Raw genomic sequence first — 19,445 nt, forward strand, 5'->3', positions numbered from 1 at the left:
GAGACTCCATCTGAAATCCCGGAATGCTACTGATAGCCTGTGTAGGCAATACTGAGCTAGATGCCCAATGGTCTGAAGCAGTGTAAGGCAGCATCCTAGGCCCAGTTGCAAATCAGAGCAGTTGTAGCGTAGCCATTATTTTATACCGTTGCAGCCCAGACCCAAATATTTTTAAACACTGAAAATAAAAACAATTTGTTGCATGCCCTGCTTTTCTTGGATAATGATAACAGGAAGTGACAAGGCTGAGCGGTCAGGTTCATTGTTTTAAAAAGTGTTGCTTGTCCATAAAACCTGATTGACACCCCTGATGCTGTAACATCCTGCTCCATAATTCTCTGTAGAACAGACACCACAGCTTAGGAGTGTTCTGTATTAAGCTAAAATTTAAACCGGACCACCTTGTTGTAGGCAGAACTGGTCAGAAAACCTTAACTACAACATCCTGTTTTAGTCAGTTTCAGGTCCTGAGATGCTGGAGTAGAACTATGCACACAACTATTGGAAGAAGAAAGAAGCTTCCCGAGACATGCACAAAGGTGAACACTTAGCTGCTATTTTTTTGAAAGAAGAAGAAGAAGAGGCATACTCTGAATGAGATTATATTATATTACTTGAGATTATATGAGATTATATTATATATTTGAATGAGATTATATTATATTAAGCCTTTCACTTCACAACAAAGTTGTCCTTTGGTTTCTCAAAGGCAGGGTGCATCATACAGACACTAACATTTCATGAAATACCACAGTGATCACTGTTTCTTATGGGGGTTGTTATAAAAAGACATTAGGTCATTAATTATTGCAGAAAGACTAAAGAACTAAAGCTGTGAGCTCTGGAAATGCTAAAGATTAAGTGTTATAGTGTGTATTGCTCACAGTTCCTTTGATCAGTACAAAAACCCTTCTTAGTGAGCAGAAATCTCTTCATTTATATTCTTCTCATGTTAAATGTCTTCTTAATGAGAACATTTGTACTGAATGGAAACTAATTTTGGAGAAGCTAAAACGTACATTCACATCCAAACAACAATTAGACCCCTGCTGAGTGGGGTGGGGGGAGCCCTAAAAGGTATCTACAGATGAGAGAATACTACAGGAATAATAAACTGGAGTTATCCTCTTATAACAGTCCCTCTCCTCTTCCCAGTCGTATTCTGGATAAGACATTTTATTTTTGGTAACAAGCATTACATGTCTTCAACAATTCTAAAGTTCTGATAAGACATTTAACTTCAAAATTTTTTAAAAAATCATTACAAATTTCTTGCGCTGTGGAAGATGAACATGAAAATTTAAAAAAATGAAGCTCTGTGAGGAAATGAGCCCAGCTTCACGCTTCTAATTTCAGGGCATTCTATAATCAATTCTGGTTGAACAAGCGAGACCTGCAATAACAAAATGTTGCAGGGTTGACTGCCTGTATCTGGTGTTCCAGCTAGTCTCCATTCCACCTGCCCTGTTTACTGTCCCACCCTCAACCATCAGCATTCTATGTCCCCTAAACATGGTTCAGTTCTCATTTGGCTGTTTCTGAGGTTTCTCCTCTCTTACAGTTTATTTTCTAAAAATTGCTGCAATTCTGCAAAACCTGGGATATCCCTGAGCCTGTTAATAACCTCCTTGCCAATGGCTGGTGCCATTTTGGATACACATGGGTCCAACCTCATAGAAGGAGTTTGCCATTGGTGTAGAGGATTCAGCCAGTGTGAAGTCAGATTCAAATGTGCAGAAATAATTCATAGGTCAGTCTTTCCCAGACAGGGTCTCTTCAAACTGCAGGTAGAAATTGCATACTTGTGCGTTCACAGGCACAAAAACACACAGGGAACGTTCAAACCTGTAACCCCTTACCTGCAGTCTCAAGTGGACAGTCAAGGATTGTACTACAGACTCTTGGCATTCTGAAATAACTCATAATTATACATGTCACAGGACCTCTGTTGCTATTAGCAGCTTCCTGACTTGAAAACTGCATATTAAAATTCAGTGGAATTTTAAGCACTTTTGCCGGAGTTCCAAACTGTGCAGGGAAAAACAGCTTTGGAGGTGATGGTAGTGGAGAAAAAGAGGCCGGTGGAAAAAGGGATAAGCACACCTCCCCATCTGTTGCTTCTCTGCTCAGCAAGATCTCTCTCAAAGATGTTTCGGAAAAACTGGTCATCAGGGTTGTGCTATGTGCCTTTGTGTCCATTTGGTACTTGTCCCTGAATATTGGCTTTATGCATTCTGTCTTGCTACCTCTTGCCCCTGCATTTCCAGCCTCAGAACACTTACTTCACTGTCATTTTTAGATACGTAATTAGCAATTGCACCTGAAAGCACACAGTGGAAGCTGCCTTATACTGCATGAGACTCTTTGCCCATTAAGTCCAATATTACCTACTCCAGCGGTATCCAACACGGTGCCTTTCAGTTTTTGTGGGCCATTATTTCTTTATCAAGTTCCTATCCCACCCTTCCTCCCAAAGCAACCCAGGCCATCAAGCAACAAAGTAGCAAAGCAGTTCTATGAAAAATAAAAACTTTAAAAACAGAGGATCTAAAAGACATTAAAAAATGACAACTCCTGTCAGCTGCAGTCAGCATGGCCAATGGTCAGTATTGAGCACTTCCCATAACCGGCTACTTGGTTTTGCACATTTTTAAACTAGTGATTGGACTTGCACTTTCTGCATGCGAAGCATGTGCTTTCTACCACTGAGCTTTCCCATCTCTTCCTGGGCTAGATGCCAGCCTCAGGCAATGAGATTTCTGGTTCTGCCTGGAAAGTTGTGTCCTCATTTATCCAATTCACAGTGCACTGCTTCAAAACCAATCCAAGTACAGACCAGCGTTGTGTGAGCTGAGGATCACAATGAAAAGCTATGAAGAGTCCTCCTCTCACTGGTGGCTTCCTGCTGGTTCTCTGCTACCCAAGGTAATTTTCATCAAAGCATTTCATATTTCTAGTAAACACTTGTGTGGGATGGTGCCTGTATCGGATGACTGGATGGTTGCCATGGAGAATTAAGTGTGTGTTTTGTGAACAGTGCAGAAGTAAAAACCCCTCATTACACAAAGCTCTCAGCTGCCAAGTTGGAAGAGGACAGAGTGATTATGTGCAAAACAGGTTGAATTGTAAACATGGCTGGACAGAATCATGGCCCAAACATCATTTGACAAAGGTCAAATGAACAGTATTTGCATTGTTCAACCCTCTGAGATATATCTTTAAATATAGGTACTTTTGGCAGTCATCAGGTACTACGTGTCTGAGATGTATCACTACATAGTGTAGGTGTGGAGGAATGTCACGTGACTAAATGCTCCTTCATGTAAATAAATAAATATCCCAGTACATAGGAAACATAACATGCCAAGGAGAAAGCTAATCTAGAACTCTTATCCCTGATAATTAGTTTTATTTGTGAAAGTTTGTTTAAAAAGTTTGGTATTTATTTATATGCAGCATTCTGCTACTTTCCCTTGAAGTCTAAAGCAGTACAGCCAAGACACAGATTTACCTCACTAGTAGGAAGTAGGCCTCAGTATCAAAGAATATACAAAAATAAATAATTGCAGTGGGACCTGCTTTTTCACATGGCACTTCCTTTCTTATTCTTCGGAGAAAATATGTGTATTCTTTCATATTTATGAAGGTGAACTGGCCTACTCAGTGATGATTTTGATCTTGTTTCCACTCTTGAAGTGCTACCTCCTCATTCCTTGGTCCACACATAGCTATTTTCAAGAGGGAACATGAGTACTGATTAAATTATCTTACATTTGTTTTGGGATGCTGTAGAATTATAACCAGTTCTCTTCTGCCACTATGTTTGAACAAGTTTTCAGTGAATATACAGAAAGAAGACTTTCCTAAGACTTATCTCATGACTCAAAATATTGGTGCATGTGTACTGATGGTGTCTCAAATACATGCCTTATAATTTTGACTCCTGGGAATCACATTTCTCTGCCACAGCTATGGCAAACAGCTGCTTAGAAACCGGCCCCACTCTACTCAGAGGAACCAGGAACTAGAAAGGATTTTAGATCTGGATGGTTGACAACAACTGCATAAAAATGTTTGCAAGCAGTTGCAAGATGCAATTAGAGAATGATATGCCATTTTAGGATCAGAATTAAAGCTATCTCCTATTGACTCAAGCTCCACACACCTGGGATATTGTACCTTGTGATCAGGGATGATAATGTGCAGTGCCACAAATTGTGCTTGCTTACAATTTCCCCTCCATATCGTCACAGGGGTGCAAAATGTCCTGCAAAATTTAGAAGTTAGATTTTCTATATGTCCAATAAGACAAAAGAACTGCTTTCTGACCAGCAATCTACCTACCAGTTGTCAGACCCAGTTTTTTAATGCTCCAGTAACTATAGGGCACTTGTGTCCTTAAACCACAAAAATAAGCAGTCTTTTGAGCATTTGTTATCAATGAAACTTCATTTAAGATAGTGTTCCAAAACTCCTCCACCACTGGACAGTTCCACCACATATGGCACCCTATCTAATACAATTATGAGCCTCCTTCCTCACCCTAAAAACCCAGATTGAGTTACAGTGCCATCAGTATAGGATTTTAAATAAAATCTGCACAGAGTGCAGGTGTTTCCCAGCAACTCTCTCATGGTATTGTAGCATGGAACAATTTGAGAATTACTGTACTAAGGCATGACTCTTGCCAATGTATGTAGCAATGCATAATAACACAAATGGGAAAGTGCTCCAGTTGTCATGGGTACCACTATTTCAAAATCCCAAATTCGGATGGTCCGCCCCCGCCACTTAATGGATCCAAATGGTTTCCAGAGAGTGGTAGGGGATGCTTTATCCCATGTTGATGGCCTTTCAGCCGATTCCCTGGTGGCCCGCTGGAATGTGGAGTTAACCAGGGCTATTGACTGTTTGGCTCCGAAGCGCCCTCTCCGATTGCATGGAGCCCGGACAGCCCCGTGGTTTTCCACGGATCTGAGGGCAATGAAACAATCGTTGAGACGGCTAGAGCGCCGGTGGCGGATAACTCATTCCGAATCTGACCGGACACAGGTTAGAGCTCAACGTCGAGCCTACCAAGTGGCGATAGCGACGGCGAAGAAGAATTTCTTCACCGCCTCTATTGCATCTGCAGAAAACAGCAGCAGGAGACTTTTTCAGGTGGTTCACAATTTAGCGGAACCACCTGCAACATCGGGGCCCAGTACGGGCCACATGTTCTCCTGCAATGATTTTGCAAAGTTTTTTGCAGATAAAATCGCCCAGATTCGGGAAGAAGTAGACTCCACCGTGGGAGCAGGGCCGGGGCGGGAGAGTGCTAGAGTTCTGTCTAGTCAAGTTGAGTGGGATCAATTTCAATCTGTTACCTCCGAGGATGTGGACAGGCTGCTTGGACGAGTGAAACCAACCACCTGTCTCCTGGATCCTTGCCCATCCTGGCTTATAAAAGCTAGCCGGGAAGGACTGGGCGATGGGCTTCGTGGGGTGGTGAATGCTTCCCTCCGTGAGGGAGCCTTCCCAGACCCGCTGAAAGAGGCGGTTATTAAACCGCTTCTTAAAAAACCATCTTTAGATGCGGCCACGATGGCCAACTATCGCCCAGTCTCAAATCTTCCATTCCTGGGCAAGGTGATTGAGCGAGTGGTTGCTGAACAACTCCAGGCACGCCTGGAAGAAGCGGACCATTTGGATCCCTTCCAGTCGGGATTCAGGCCTCATCATGGGACTGAAACTGCCTTGGTTGCACTGGTTGATGATCTCCGGCGGGCTAGGGACAAAGGTGAGAGCTGTTTCCTAGTTCTGCTGGATCTCTCAGCGGCGTTTGATACCATCGACCATAGCATCCTTCTGGACCGTCTTGAGGGGCTGGGAGCTGGGGGCACTGTTATACAGTGGTTCCGCTCCTTCCTCCTGGGCCGTGTTCAGAAAGTGGTGGTGGGGGATGAGTGTTCAGACCCTTGGGCCCTCACTTGTGGGGTGCCTCAGGGTTCTGTCCTCTCCCCCATGCTTTTTAACATCTATATGAAGCCGCTGGGAGAGATCATCAGGAGGTTTGGGCTGGGTGTTCATCAGTATGCGGATGACACCCAGCTCTACCTCTCTTTTAAATCAGAACCAGTGAAGGCGGTGAAGGTCCTGTGTGAGTGTCTGGAGGCGGTTGGAGGATGGATGGCGGCTAACAGATTGAGGTTGAATCCTGACAAGACAGAAGTACTGTTTTTGGGGGACAGGAGGCGGGCAGGTGTGGAGGATTCCCTGGTCCTGAATGGGGTAACTGTGCCCCTGAAGGACCAGGTGCGCAGCCTGGGAGTCATTTTGGACTCACAGCTGTCCATGGAGGCACAGGTCAAATCTGTGTCCAGGGCAGCTGTTTACCAGCTCCATCTGGTACGTAGGCTGAGACCCTATCTGCCTGCGGACTGTCTCGCCAGAGTGGTGCATGCTCTGGTTATCTCCCGCTTGGACTACTGCAATGCGCTCTACGTGGGGCTACCTTTGAAGGTGACGCGGAAACTACAACTAATCCAGAATGCGGCAGCTAGACTGGTGACTGGGAGCGGCCGCCGAGACCATATAACACCGGTCTTGAAAGACCTGCATTGGCTCCCAGTACGTTTCCGAGCACAATTCAAAGTGTTGGTGCTGACCTTTAAAGCCCTAAACGGCCTCGGTCCAGTATACCTGAAGGAGCGTCTCCACCCCCATCAGTCTGCCCGGACGCTGAGGTCCAGCGCCGAGGGCCTTCTGGCGGTTCCCTCACTGCGAGAAGCAAAGCTACAGGGAACCAGGCAGAGGGCCTTCTCGGTAGTAGCGCCCGCCCTGTGGAACGCCCTTCCAGCAGATGTCAAAGCGATAAACAACTACCTGACATTCAGGAGACATCTTAAGGCAGCCCTGTTCAGGGAAGTTTTTAACGTGTGACATTTTACTGTATTTTTGGTTTTTATGGAAGCCGCCCAGAGTGGCTGGGGAGGCCCAGCCAGATGGGCGGGGTATAAATAATAAATTATTATTATTATTATTATTATTATTATTATTATTATTATTATTATTATTATTATTATTATTACTGTTCAGAAATGTTTTCATCCTTTGATAAATTATACAGATAATAAATGTGCATTATATAGTCAGTTCTCCGATTCCAGGGGCACTAAGCTGCTAGGTCGTTGTGAAAACCCTGACTGGGAAATATGAAGCTTTGTTAAATGAATCAGTCTTGTGGTCTATGTAGCCTGGGATTGTTGCTCTGTAACTGGCTGTGGCCTTCCAGGTCTTCCACATCCTTTCCTACCTCAGCTGGTTTTTTGTTTTTTTAAACCAGAGATGCCATGGATTGAACTGGGGATCTTTAAAATGCAAAGCATTTACTCTGCTCATTGAGTTATGGTCCCTGCCTAGTTATTCTTATCAAACATTCTCCTTTAAATTACACTAAGAATGACTTGGGGGGGGGAGCTTTGATTTTTGAATGCAAAAATACAAATAAAACTTCCTTTGAAGATAATTATTAAATTACTCATTTTCCACATGAAGTTTGAAGCAAGATTTTAACCTTCACAAGAGTCATGTGAGAGAAGTGAGACTGAGAGAGGGGGATGTACCATTTGGTGGGCTTCATGGCCAAGTGGGGATTGCATCTGAGCTTCTGTCAGGAGTGGGGGTTAGGAGTAGATCGGGGTGGGGGGAACCCGCAGCGTCAGTGCAGTTAGCTCTTTATTCAAGGAAACTAAAGTTGGCTCAGGAGGCCAAGCCTAGTGAGCACAGCAAGTCGTCCGAGTAGATCTTGCCCCTATGAGACAGTTGTGAGGACTGAAGCTTCCTGCCTTCCCACAGTTGTCTCCTCCTCCCCTGCGTCTTTCCCAAGCAACCTGAGACTCTGTTACCTTGCCTGTCTCTGCTCCTCCCTCTTCATACCTCTTCTGGTTCTGAGGGACCAAAGGGGAGGGGAACTGGTCACAGCAGGAGGGGAAGATACCCTGGTTTCTTTACCAGCCTGACCCATCTCTGCCTCTTGGCCCCCCCTCCTTTCCAGCCTCTACTTCTGCCTCTGATTTTGGACTGCTCCCTGCCACAGACTCTTCCTGCTCATTAAACTCTGTTACCTCTTCAGCTTCTGACACCTCCTCCCCCCAGTCTGCTCTCTCTTCTCCCTCTGACCACTCACTGTCATCCCATAACCAATCCCCTGGCTCAGAGCCTTCTTCCCCAGGGTTTTTCTGTGGGGTTCCCCAGCTGGTGCCTCTCACCACTTCTCTGCATCCAGCCAGTCCATTACAGTTTTCCACATATAAGCCCAATACTCTAGTCCAGGGACAAGGAACCTGTTGCCCTCTGATGTTGTTGGATGACAACTATCATCCCTGACCATTTCCCTGTACTGGCTGTGGCTGATGGAAGCTGGAATCCAAACACATTTGGAGGGCCACAGGTTCCCCAGACCAGCTATAGTCATTGCACTACACCAGCCTTCAGAACTAAACGGTTCACATTGCCACAATTCAATGGTGATTACATTCAACAATCAACTTCTTCTCTGCCTTGGTCTTTTGTTGTTGTCATAAATTAAATAAACTTCACATAACCATTAAAACACACTTTGTTCAAGTGTCAGGTATGCCTTTTTGTGGTATATTCCACTTTTGTGTAGGGTGCCAATCTGTAGTGTTGCCAGTAAGCAAGCGAGCAAGATTGCAAGTGAGCAAAATTAATGGATTAATTAATTATAGTTCTACCCTGCTTTTCACATGAATATTGAATATCTCCCGAGTGGTTCACATTGATTTTTTGTTTTTAATGGTGAACACACCCTGTCCTCGGGTTTATAAACTAAAAAACAAGATATCCAAGGAAAAGAAGTCAAGAGAAAGGAGATCAGTTTAACACTGATAGAACCAAGTAGTGAGTTGTAAACTGGCTATTTTATCCAGCTGGGGCCAGGATGATCTTCCCTTGCTGGTGATCTTGCATGGATAGAGGTGCTGCAAATGATCCAACAGCTCTTGTTCATTTTTGAAGTATGAGGGCATCTGTTAGTTGGAGCCAAAATTCTACAATATGGGTGCCCACCATCAAAGACACATCCTGGTCCTGCTGCTAGATGGACTCACTTCATGTCATATCCTATTCAGTGATCTTAACTCATGCAGGTCAGGTAGGTAAAAAGGTAACGGACCCCTGGATGGTTAAATCCAGTGACTATGGGGTGTGGTGCTCATCTTGCTTCAGGCCAAGAGAGCCGGTGTTTGTCCACAGACAGCTTTCTGCGATCAGCATAACTAAACTGCTTCTGGCGCATCAGAACACTGTGACGGAAGCCAGAGCACACAGAAACACAGGGTGGGGCACATATGGGAAAAGGTATGTCCTAGACCAGGCCCCATTTAGATCTATAAATCATTAATTGAGCATGGAAACTAACTAGCATTCAGTGTGTTCTCATAAGGTCAGTGTTATATGCTATGTGCAATTGGCCCCAGTCAAAAAACATGCTGCTACATTCCGGACAACCAGTTCAATCCAGGTAGGGCTGGGAACTATTCCTGCCTGAAACCATGGAGAGCCACTGCCAGCTAGTCTTGACAATACTGAGCTAGAAATGCTAATAGTCTGACTTGGTATAAGGCATCTGCAAGGAAGATCTTGCTCATGCTAGGCAGGGAAAGAGCACTTTTATACAAAATGTGAGAATTATGTGTTTCATTCTAGATCCAAATATTATACCTGTGTAGAGAGGGAAGGGAAAGTGTCTAAAAGTATGTGGGTAAAGTCACATCCAAGTGACAGAACTGGGCAATTAAGGCAGTGAAACGAAGCATGCACATCTTCAAACATGAGTGCAGACTAGAGTTAAATATTGGATACCTCTTCCCAGTTGTTTTTGTGTATGATGGTACTCACCAGTCTAGAGTACCATCACCTCCTTTTTGTTTCCCATGGCAGCTATTTTGAGCCAGCACTCACAGCACTTTGATACATGTACAGTACCAGCACTTCATTTTTTACTAAAAAAAAGAGCACTGCCTCTGCCATTTAGTCTCCGCTATTATCTTCTTATTTGTATCCTGCTTAAAAGTACAGGTGTCTATCCCAAACTACGGATGCAAATCAAATTAATGTGCATAGCTCCAACAGCACTTAGTAAAACAGCATCAGGGCATGCTCTGAAAGCATCAAAAGTTGAGCTAAATAGATGTAGGTCTGCTACATCTGGATGAGGAACAGCCTGAGAACCATCTGTGCACTGCCTCGAGTTCAGTGATAGAAGAAAGGTGGACTATAAGTGAAATGAATTTAAAAATCCAGTGTAGAGTTTTTGGATGGGCAAGATGGGTTCATTGATTCTGCAGAAATCCTCTCCTCCTCTGACTATACCTGTTCTATGTATTTAAATAACATATACACTACAGAACTACGGCATCCATGTCCACATGGGTTCTTGGATCACTTATTCCATATTGAGCCAATAGCTTGTTGAACTTGCATACTCATGAGTCAGCATTCAATGTCCAGAGAGTGAATCTTCTCTCTGTGATTTCCTTCACACAGTGTACTGTGTCAAAGCAATGAGAAGGCCCAGCCATGCCTTACGAACGAAACATATGTCTAGCTTTGCATGCATAAATTCCTCCCGATGTCATTTCAGGCCATGGGCTTTTCAGCCTGGATGCACACTTTGTTTCTCCTGATACCGGTGTATTTTAATGCTTCTGCGTGGTGTGCTGGCTCGCAGCAGAACCCCTTCTGTCACGATTTGCTGCATCTAAGTAGTATTAAATCAATCAAGCATTACTAGTATATGGCTTTAGGGCTGGAATCGTTTCCAGGTGAAACGCTCATTTCATTGCGTGCTGAACCAGACTTGGCCAATATCTTACATTGCACATACTGAAATAAGCACATTTGTGGTCATTTTGTATGTGACATGAAGGACTTGGAAACACCTGATAGTATAGCAGCTGAGGTTGCCAACTAGGCTGAGGGCCAGGGCTGGGGGAACTAACCTGACTTTGCTTTTGTCTCTCCAACATAGATTTGATCTTCAGAAATCAGCAGGTGAGGCTTTCTTGGCAGTGAACTAAACACGTTCACCTGCTAACTGCTGCCAAAGGGACAAGGGAAGGTTCAAAAGCTGGCAACTTTAGGCAGTACTGATCAAAGTATATGGCCATGGGAGTGCTTAGGGCTCCATTGAGAGCACTACATAGTATTTAGTTACACATTCATAAGATTTATTACCTGCCTTTCACCATAAATTCTTAGGGCAGATTGCAATAATATAGTCTAGAGTAAGAAAAACAGAAAAAATAGAAAAACTATAAAAAGTAGTATCTATCAGAAGTTTCAGTGGCTAGTGGATATGTGCAAGTGACTCGGTCTTGCACACATTCATAATTTTATGGAACTCCAAGTTGAGATCAGACAGGCCCTCTTCTTCTTGAGTTTTTGGCATCTAATTTCTTTTTCTTTCTTTCTAGCAGGCTTTGTCGCTGAATTCTGATTTTATAATTTTAACTGATTTTCATTCTCATTTTATTGAGTCACTTGTACACCCTTTAGAAATGATCATAAGTGGTATATAAATTGTTGCATTAAATAAAAATAAATAAATATTCTTTGTAATATGGGAGAGCCACACTTGGCAGAGGCCTCCTCCTCCGCCTTCTGTTTAGTAAACTGTATAAGTTGCTACCATCAACACAACTAGATTGATTTTGGATCCCAAATAATGATCTTACTTGTAACACGCCTATTCACTTCTATTTTGGTAGCCCCAAGGCCTTGAAGTTAGTTGGGCCAAACATGAGTACTATCTTCATCTTGAGGAATACCAGCTGTGTGACTTAAACTTCCTTCCATGAGTCAGGATAGAGTCAAGACATAGGTGAAGAAAAGAACAAAAGGCCACACATTGCCCTGGCTCCTTCCCGAGACCAACAGCAGGTGCACTTCCTCGTAAGTAAAGGAGCCAAGCTTTATTTGAGCAGTTTGACAGTACTATCTCACCAACAGTCGAAGGCCAGGAATCAGTCCGGATGCTCTTAGGCACCAGCGATGCAGCAAGCATCAAACCAACTTAGGAGAGGAGTTTCAAGCTTCCCTAACACAATTCAAGGAGGCAGCCAGGGGTCAGGATTCCAGCATCAGCAGCTGCCATCTCAGACTGCACAGGACTATGAAGGCTTCCCCACAATCAGTCCTGCCTACCCATTACAAATTTAAACAAAGGTGGGGAAAGTCCAGCTACTCATGAGAATACCTATCCTGTGGAGAGCTCCTAGACTGAAGCTGGGTGCTCCTTCCTGGGAACTGGGTCTTATTCTGCCTCATAATGCGTTGCATTGCCTTGGAGAAAACACACAGTAGTTCACGATTTTTCTTAGACCATTGAGTTGAGCAACACTCTTTCTAGAGTAATGGCATGCCTAAGTTGTGCAATCAAGCCCACATCTCCATTATAAAGATTAGAGGGAGTAGGCTGGAATACGTTTATACCATGGGTCTATACTGCTCACTTGAAAGGAAGTCTCATTTGTTTCACCCGTTTGGGTTGAGGTTGCAGCCTAAATGTCACTGTGTGGTGGGACAGCTCCACACAAACTACTTTGTTAATTTTGTTCTGGATACACATCTTTATCATTTTCCTTCTGAATCAACAGTCCTGAGTCTCTGATCACAAACTTTTCTCATCTTCAAGAGAAAGCTGAATATTTTCTGGTTATTTTTCTATCTCCTGGCAACAAGCTCTTGACTAAACATGGAGCAATTCTCTACACATTTCCTTCTCATTCTAGCTGATTATAATGAGAACTGTGGTGTTTTTGTGAAGATAAGAACCCTGCTGGATCAGAGCAAAGGCCTACCTACTTCATCATCCCCTGGCCTTTTTCACAGTGGCCAGAGGTGCCTAGGAGAAACCCACAAGCAGCTGCCGTTCACTGGGGAATGACAGTCTCTACATCCTCTTTCACCTCATACCCAAACATCTTTATGTCTTTGGCCTTTACCTTCATCCTCTTGGTTTTATTCAGTTTAGCTCTGCTCTATGAAGCAACCCACTCCAGAGGAACCTTGGATGTTGGCGAGTTCCTTTTCCTGGAATAGCAGGAGATGGGGTGCAGCATTCATCAGAAGCAAAGTGCAGTGAGCTGAACACCAAAGACATCTGCAGGTGAACTGCAGAGATCACTGTTGGCAGGTGATGAGTGGACAGGACAGTAGTGATGAGGAGGAGCCAGAGGCACTGCCATCTCCCTCTGGCTTCCATCCCCACTGTAGCTATTGGCTGCTTCTGCTTCCTCTTCAAACTTGTGATTCTTAACTTTTGACTTACTACCCACCAGCAACAGTCCTGGCATAGTAATTAGTTTCTGGAGACTCCCAGATGCTGCGTCGGTTTGCTGGATAGCTAATGTATTTCCCAATTAACTAGGTCCTCACATGTGGCCATCAAATAACTAAGAGTCCCTGTGTTCCACAGTGTTGCCCCAGCATGCAAATACAAAGAAGAAGCTGCTGGAGGCTGTATTACAGATGCAATTCTAGCTACAAAGGCAGTCCTAAAGTGGGACTGTAGAAACTGCGTTAGCAGCAAAGTGAAACCAGCATAATGTGCAGCTTACAGTTTGATCAAATCGATAGATCTGCCAAGACAAATCATCGGAGACTCTTTCTACTGGTCCTTGCATTCTTTATGATGTGTGCCACTTTGACAGCTTCCATGAAATGTGGCATGTTAATAAGCTTGCTTTGAATGATGCTAGGGATGTGCCTTTTGGGAAACGAGGACTGACAGAAAAATCAAGTGGTTTAATGGTGAAGTTCATGAGCCATAGCCTGAAAAGATAGCAGGCAGATCACAGAACAGTATCTTAGCAAATGTTCTCTAAGGATATTTTATTGGTGAGTTGTCCCTCCATGTACACTGAGTATAAAGCCTGCAATAATGGTTGTTTTTAAGAGCTGTAACAAGAATTGCAGTTCCATGTTGTTTTGTCATGTATTGCTTAGATTGGATTGAATGTTAGTCTTTAGTGTTGGCATCAAACTCATTTCTGCAAGATCCTTTAAGCAATCTTCATTTTATACTGGGAGTTAATCCCTAATAAAGACCAAATGGCTTTTTAGCATGGATGCACCATTCCCTTCTTAAGCTCTTGAAAAAGGGATGCTAATCACTACATGTGCTTTTGATGAACTGGGTTACAGTGAAATGCATACCAATCACGAACCATGGCAGCATCTCAGAATCAAAGACCAGCAGCTGATAACCTCAACAATTTATTGAGTGGGGTGATCAAAGACGTACAAATGGCTAATGCTCTGGGCAATTCATTTTTTTCTTCCAGCATTAATGCTTTCCGTGGGTTGCTTCATTTCCCACACTTGCTTTTCCCACCTCAACCATCATGGCCTTGCCAACCCCACTCCCACTTAAGAACGTAAGAAAAGCCCTGCTGGATCAGGCCAAGAGCCTCTAAGTCTAGCATCCTGTTTCACAGTGTGCAAACAGATGCTTTTGAGAAGTGAACAAGCAGGACATGAGATCAGTAGCCCCGCCTTGCTATTGTTCCCAGGCAAGTGGTGCTCAAAGGTATACCGCTTTTGATTCCAGTGAGTTGGAGAAAAATCTGAAAGGGAAAGCCTGCTCTTTACATTTAGGCTCCCCACGTGATTTAAACATGACTTAGATTTTAATAATGATGGGAGGGGTGAACACCCGAGTAGGTTTCTTGCATTATATATATGTAAAACAAAACAAGATCCACTTTATTAATTTCATTTATATACCACCTTTATCTTCCAAGGATCTCAAGGTGGTGTATATGGGTCTTCTCCCCATTTCATCGTCACAACTACCCTGTGAGGTAGGTTAGTCTGAGAGGTGGTGACTGGCCCAAGGTCACCCAGTGAGCTTCATGACTGAGCGGGGATTTGAACCCTGCTCTCCCATGTCCTAGTCCAAAACTCTCACCATTTTGCCACACTGGCTTTTCTCAATATTGTATGACTCTTTGGGTTGGAAAAGTACCTCTGAGATTTCATGACAAGCTAGATGCAGTATACCTATAGACTGTGGCTAACATTGTGTTTTCATCGCTTCCCAAACCAGCTGTGAGAGTACACTGGGTGCAGAGTAAACAGAAAGTATGTACACAGCCTAAAGTTTCTGTAAAGGAAAAGTGGCAATCTTATTAAGGATAGGGTGAGAGACCAAAGATTAACTATAACAGCAGTTCAGCAGTGGAAGGGGGGGAAAAGTTAATTAATTAATTAAAAATGGTTGGACAAACTTGTTTTTAGGGGCAGACATTCTGTACCTTGAATTAGTATACAAACAGAAATTAACAGACTAAACGTTTTCTACCAGCACGAAAATGCGGTGCTGGTGAAAACTTCACCAGTTGATTTCTGTTTTCTTATGCAGTTATTGAAGCCCTAAAGCTGTACAGGTCTAAAATGTGGTGTTTTCATGGCTGGAGATTGAAATAGGTGATTTGCTGAGCCTCCTCCAACAGACATGAATCTAAGAAAACTATTTCCTAAATTACAAAGATAGTTAAAGGAACCAGAACAAGGCAGTTTTCAGAGGATTTCACTGTAAGAGGAGTGACCCTCACCACCAATCCCTTGGCAAGAGCGTGACACTCTTAGCCTAATCGTGCATCTGTGCCTGCCTGCCAGCCCTGCCAGTGTTCTGCCAACACTAGTCTGATTGAAGCCTTCAACAGGTAGGGAAAATGCCATCCTCACTGAAATAAATGGTGCTCTAGCTCCCTGTGACTCTAAAATATCAACGTGAAATGTTAATGAATGTTCAGCCATGCCAAATTCTTGTTTAGTTGCTGGGAGCTCTAGATTTGAGCAAGAGAGATGGGAGAGAGACATTGAGAATGCAAGGACATGTTCACCTCTGCATTCAGTGAGGCTTGGCAGACCTTTATTAAAGCTGATGGATTCCTTTGATTGCCGCAGTCTTGGTTGTCATGAATGTACAAAATTTTGCCAACTCAGAGTGAGAAGGCAAGGGCTTGTGTTAATAGGGTTGGTTTCCCTTGGTTTCTAACAAGGAGAGCAGACAAGCCAATGGTAGCTGGCTGTGCCAGAAGCCAGTTCAAGAAGACATAAGCAAAGATTTGGGTGGAGATTTGCCAAAAGGACAAAATCTCAGGATTGTGGCCCTCATGCTGAAAAAGCTCTGCCTCAAGTTGATCCATAAATACAATGAAGGTAACTTGTCACAAAATAAATACAAAAGATTAATTCTTTTAAGAATATATTTTGCCAGTTTCAATCAGGTTGCCAGAGAAGACAAGCCTAACACTGTTATCCAGCTTTGTTTCCTTTACTGAAGTGCACTGGGATGACATTGGCAGAGCTTAGCAATGCCCTGGAGTGCTGTTACTGTATAACTAAAAAGTCACATGAACTCATTTCCTTCATTCTTTTTTGCTCAGAGCAGGCTTGCCAAGTTAGAGGATTTTCCTGAGACACAGGCTGAACACTATGATACCTGTTCTGGAGCTTTCTCTTGTGTGCGGTGGGGAGTACACAACATTGCAGTCTAAATTACTTCACACATATTGGTCTTCCTACATTCTTAACCAAACTTAGGTATAATTCAAGAAGGTTACAAAACAGGCAGGCTTGTTGTCACTCTTGGGAACCCACCCGAAATGGGTGACACCAAAGGTGAATAGCTCCTTGTTTGGGGTGTGATGAGGATGAGTGCAGGATATCGGTTTATCAAATTTAAATACAAGATATTTAACTGTCTTTCCAGAATCCATTATCAGAAAGTTTAGTTGGCAGTTTTCTTGGCTATTGTCTTAACATGCTTTAGTCCAGCTGTGTACAGCTTATACCTTTAAAACACATTCAAAACACAAATAATTCTGAACACTGCAGTTTGTTAAGGGTTGCTGGAATCTGTGAAGGGTAAACTACAGTGCCCAGAATCCTTTGAGGGAAAGAATGTACTTGTAATGTGCTTTAAAGGTATAGCATGTCATTCAGCCTTAGGCAGAGCAGCTCTGCAACAGAGATAGCAGCAGTTGACACAGTCTGAGGTGTAATGTAGTTTACTTAGCTGTTGAATTCAGGCAATCAATCTCTGAACCAGCATGAACTCTTTTAAGTGTTTTCCTTTCAAGAAAAAAAAAAGAAACCTTGTGTACTTGTAAAATGTTTGGTTTGTCTCTGGAGGATTTGTCTGTAGCAGTTCCCATTTTCCCACCATCTGACACTGAAATTGGCTTTAAGGAACTGGTTTGTTCTGCATCCAACTTATTGCCCCGTCCCTGATTAGCCCCCAGCTTCCTGATTTCCTCATATATGAGTGCTAGCTGGTCATGAAACAGGCACTAATCCTCTCCTCTCACAATGTCACTTGTTTATGCAGTACCAAAATGCAGATAAATCTTCCTAAGGCCCAAGGGAGTCTTGCTTTCTCTCTCTGAATGTGTGCATAAGACTGTCGACAGGCAATGTACTGTGCGAGTGTGGAGAGTGGGAGGTCTGGGCATGTGCCCCATATCGCCATCTAACTCAACTAGCTGGTGAAGGAACCACACAGAACATACAAAGGAAAACTGGTGCTTTGTCATGCCTTAGGTATTGAACCTGCATTATTTGTTGTTTATTGCATTTGTATCCCATATTTCCTCCAAAGAGTTCAAGGTGGCTTATATACCTCCATTTCCCCCTGTGATGTAGGTTAGGCTGAGATGTAGTGACTGGCCCAAGGCCACCCTGTGGAGTTCATGCCTGAGCAAGCATTGAACCTTGGACTCCCAGATCCTAATCTGACACCCTAACCACTACACCAGGGGGCCTTTGTATTAAAACAGGACTGGGCAGACTTCAGATTTTCTGGTTATACATTGTTGTTGCTTTCTAGAACCCCAAGATCTACCAATAAGTGCCTGGTATAAAAGCCATACACATGAAATTAAACAATTCTCATCCTACGACTTTGTTTTGAGTACCAGTACTCATAGCTTTCCATTTAAAAACAAAAACAAAACCCAGCCCTGGTTACTGCAAGCTCTCTTCATTTCATCAATATAATTTGGGCTGGGATGGGTGAAGAGAGTCATTTTGCTGTTGTTAATGTGAAGCAATTGGGAGTCAGAAATCCATTCTGATTTACTGTAAATCACCCAGAGATCACCCGTTCATATTTTCAAAGTCTAATTTATGAATATCTACACATACACCAGGGACGCGGGTGGCGCTGTGGTCTAAACCACTGAGCCCCTTGGGCTTGTTGATCAGAAGGTCAGCAGTTCGAATCCCCACGACGGGGTGAGCTCCCGTTGCTTGGTCCCTGCTCCTGCCATCTTAGCAGTTCAAAAGCATACCAGTGCAAGTAGATAAATAGGTACCGCTCTGGCGGGAAGGTAAACGGCATTTCCGTGTGCTGCTCTGGTTTTGCCAGAAGCGGCTTAGTCATGCTGACCACATGACTTGGAAACACTGTCTGTGGACAAACACCGGCTTCCTCGGCCTGTGAAGTGAGATGAGCTCCACAACCCCAGAGTCGTCGGTGACTGGCCTTAACTCTCAGGGGTCCTTTACCTTTTTTTACACATAGACCATAGTCACATTACTTTTTATATTTATTTGTTTGTCCTGCTTGCTGCTTTGGAAGGGGAGGAATTTTTATTATTTCTGACCTTGCACAACCCTCGTTTATTTTGCAACCCTACTTTACAGCAGCACCGTTTGTGTGTGTGTGTGTGGGGTGTGTGTGTGTGTGCACTACATCCAGATTTTGTAGTGCATGAGTACATGGGAGCAACTGCCTATCTTCAGGACTCTTTTTTGTTCTAAAAAGCAGGCAATTACTCCAAAAGGAGTAAATGAATTGCCCTACTCAGCTTTCAGCATTTGGCCTGGGTGCTGGCCATTTTGGGACATCTCATGGGAAGTGAGTTCCCAACAAATGGTTGCTTTAAAGGGGAGAGAAAGAGGAGATACCGGATCTTGAGATGACAATGACTACTGCAGTAACTATTGCCCTTTCAAAATGTAATGATGGCCCCTCTCCTTGCTAAGCAGTTTTTCCATGCCAGCTGTCTGTGTCCAAGGCAGCCATTTGCTGGCATGCAAACATGAGCCAGCTGATAGGTGAAGAGTACTTGAACTATGATCCCAGCTGTGGGGAGCATGTAAGCAGGAAAAAGCTTCTCAGTCTGTGGCCAGTGTTGACACAATTAAGTCAGCTCTTATCGTGCACTCACGTGAAACTTTTATTTCTTCTTATATCCATAGGCTGGGGAAGCCTGACCCAAGGTCTTGCCCAAAGGTTTCCTTGCTGAATGATGCTCCTTGGTATGTATTATTGATAGTGATTTGGAACGCTTCTGTACACAGTGGATATCAGCCAGATGTTCATGTTTCTCAGTTGTGGGATGGGTTCCCTAAGGAACACAGGACTGCTT

At 43.6% G+C, this 19,445-nt stretch overlaps 1 long non-coding RNA gene across 1 annotated transcript in view; it reads left to right on the forward strand.

Annotated features, from left to right (window-relative positions):
• Positions 1-485: 485 nt before the first annotated feature.
• Positions 486-19,445, forward strand: part of LOC308583664 — a 36,468-nt gene continuing 17,508 nt past the window's right edge. The window contains exons 1-3 of the long non-coding RNA XR_014006325.1: positions 486-539; positions 2,805-2,925; positions 19,276-19,335. This is a non-coding gene — a long non-coding RNA (uncharacterized lncRNA). The remainder of the gene's footprint in view (positions 540-2,804; positions 2,926-19,275; positions 19,336-19,445) is intronic.

Source organism: Podarcis bocagei, assembly GCF_964188305.1.
Source record: "Podarcis bocagei genome assembly, chromosome: 3".
Lineage (NCBI taxonomy): Eukaryota > Metazoa > Chordata > Lepidosauria > Squamata > Lacertidae > Podarcis > Podarcis bocagei.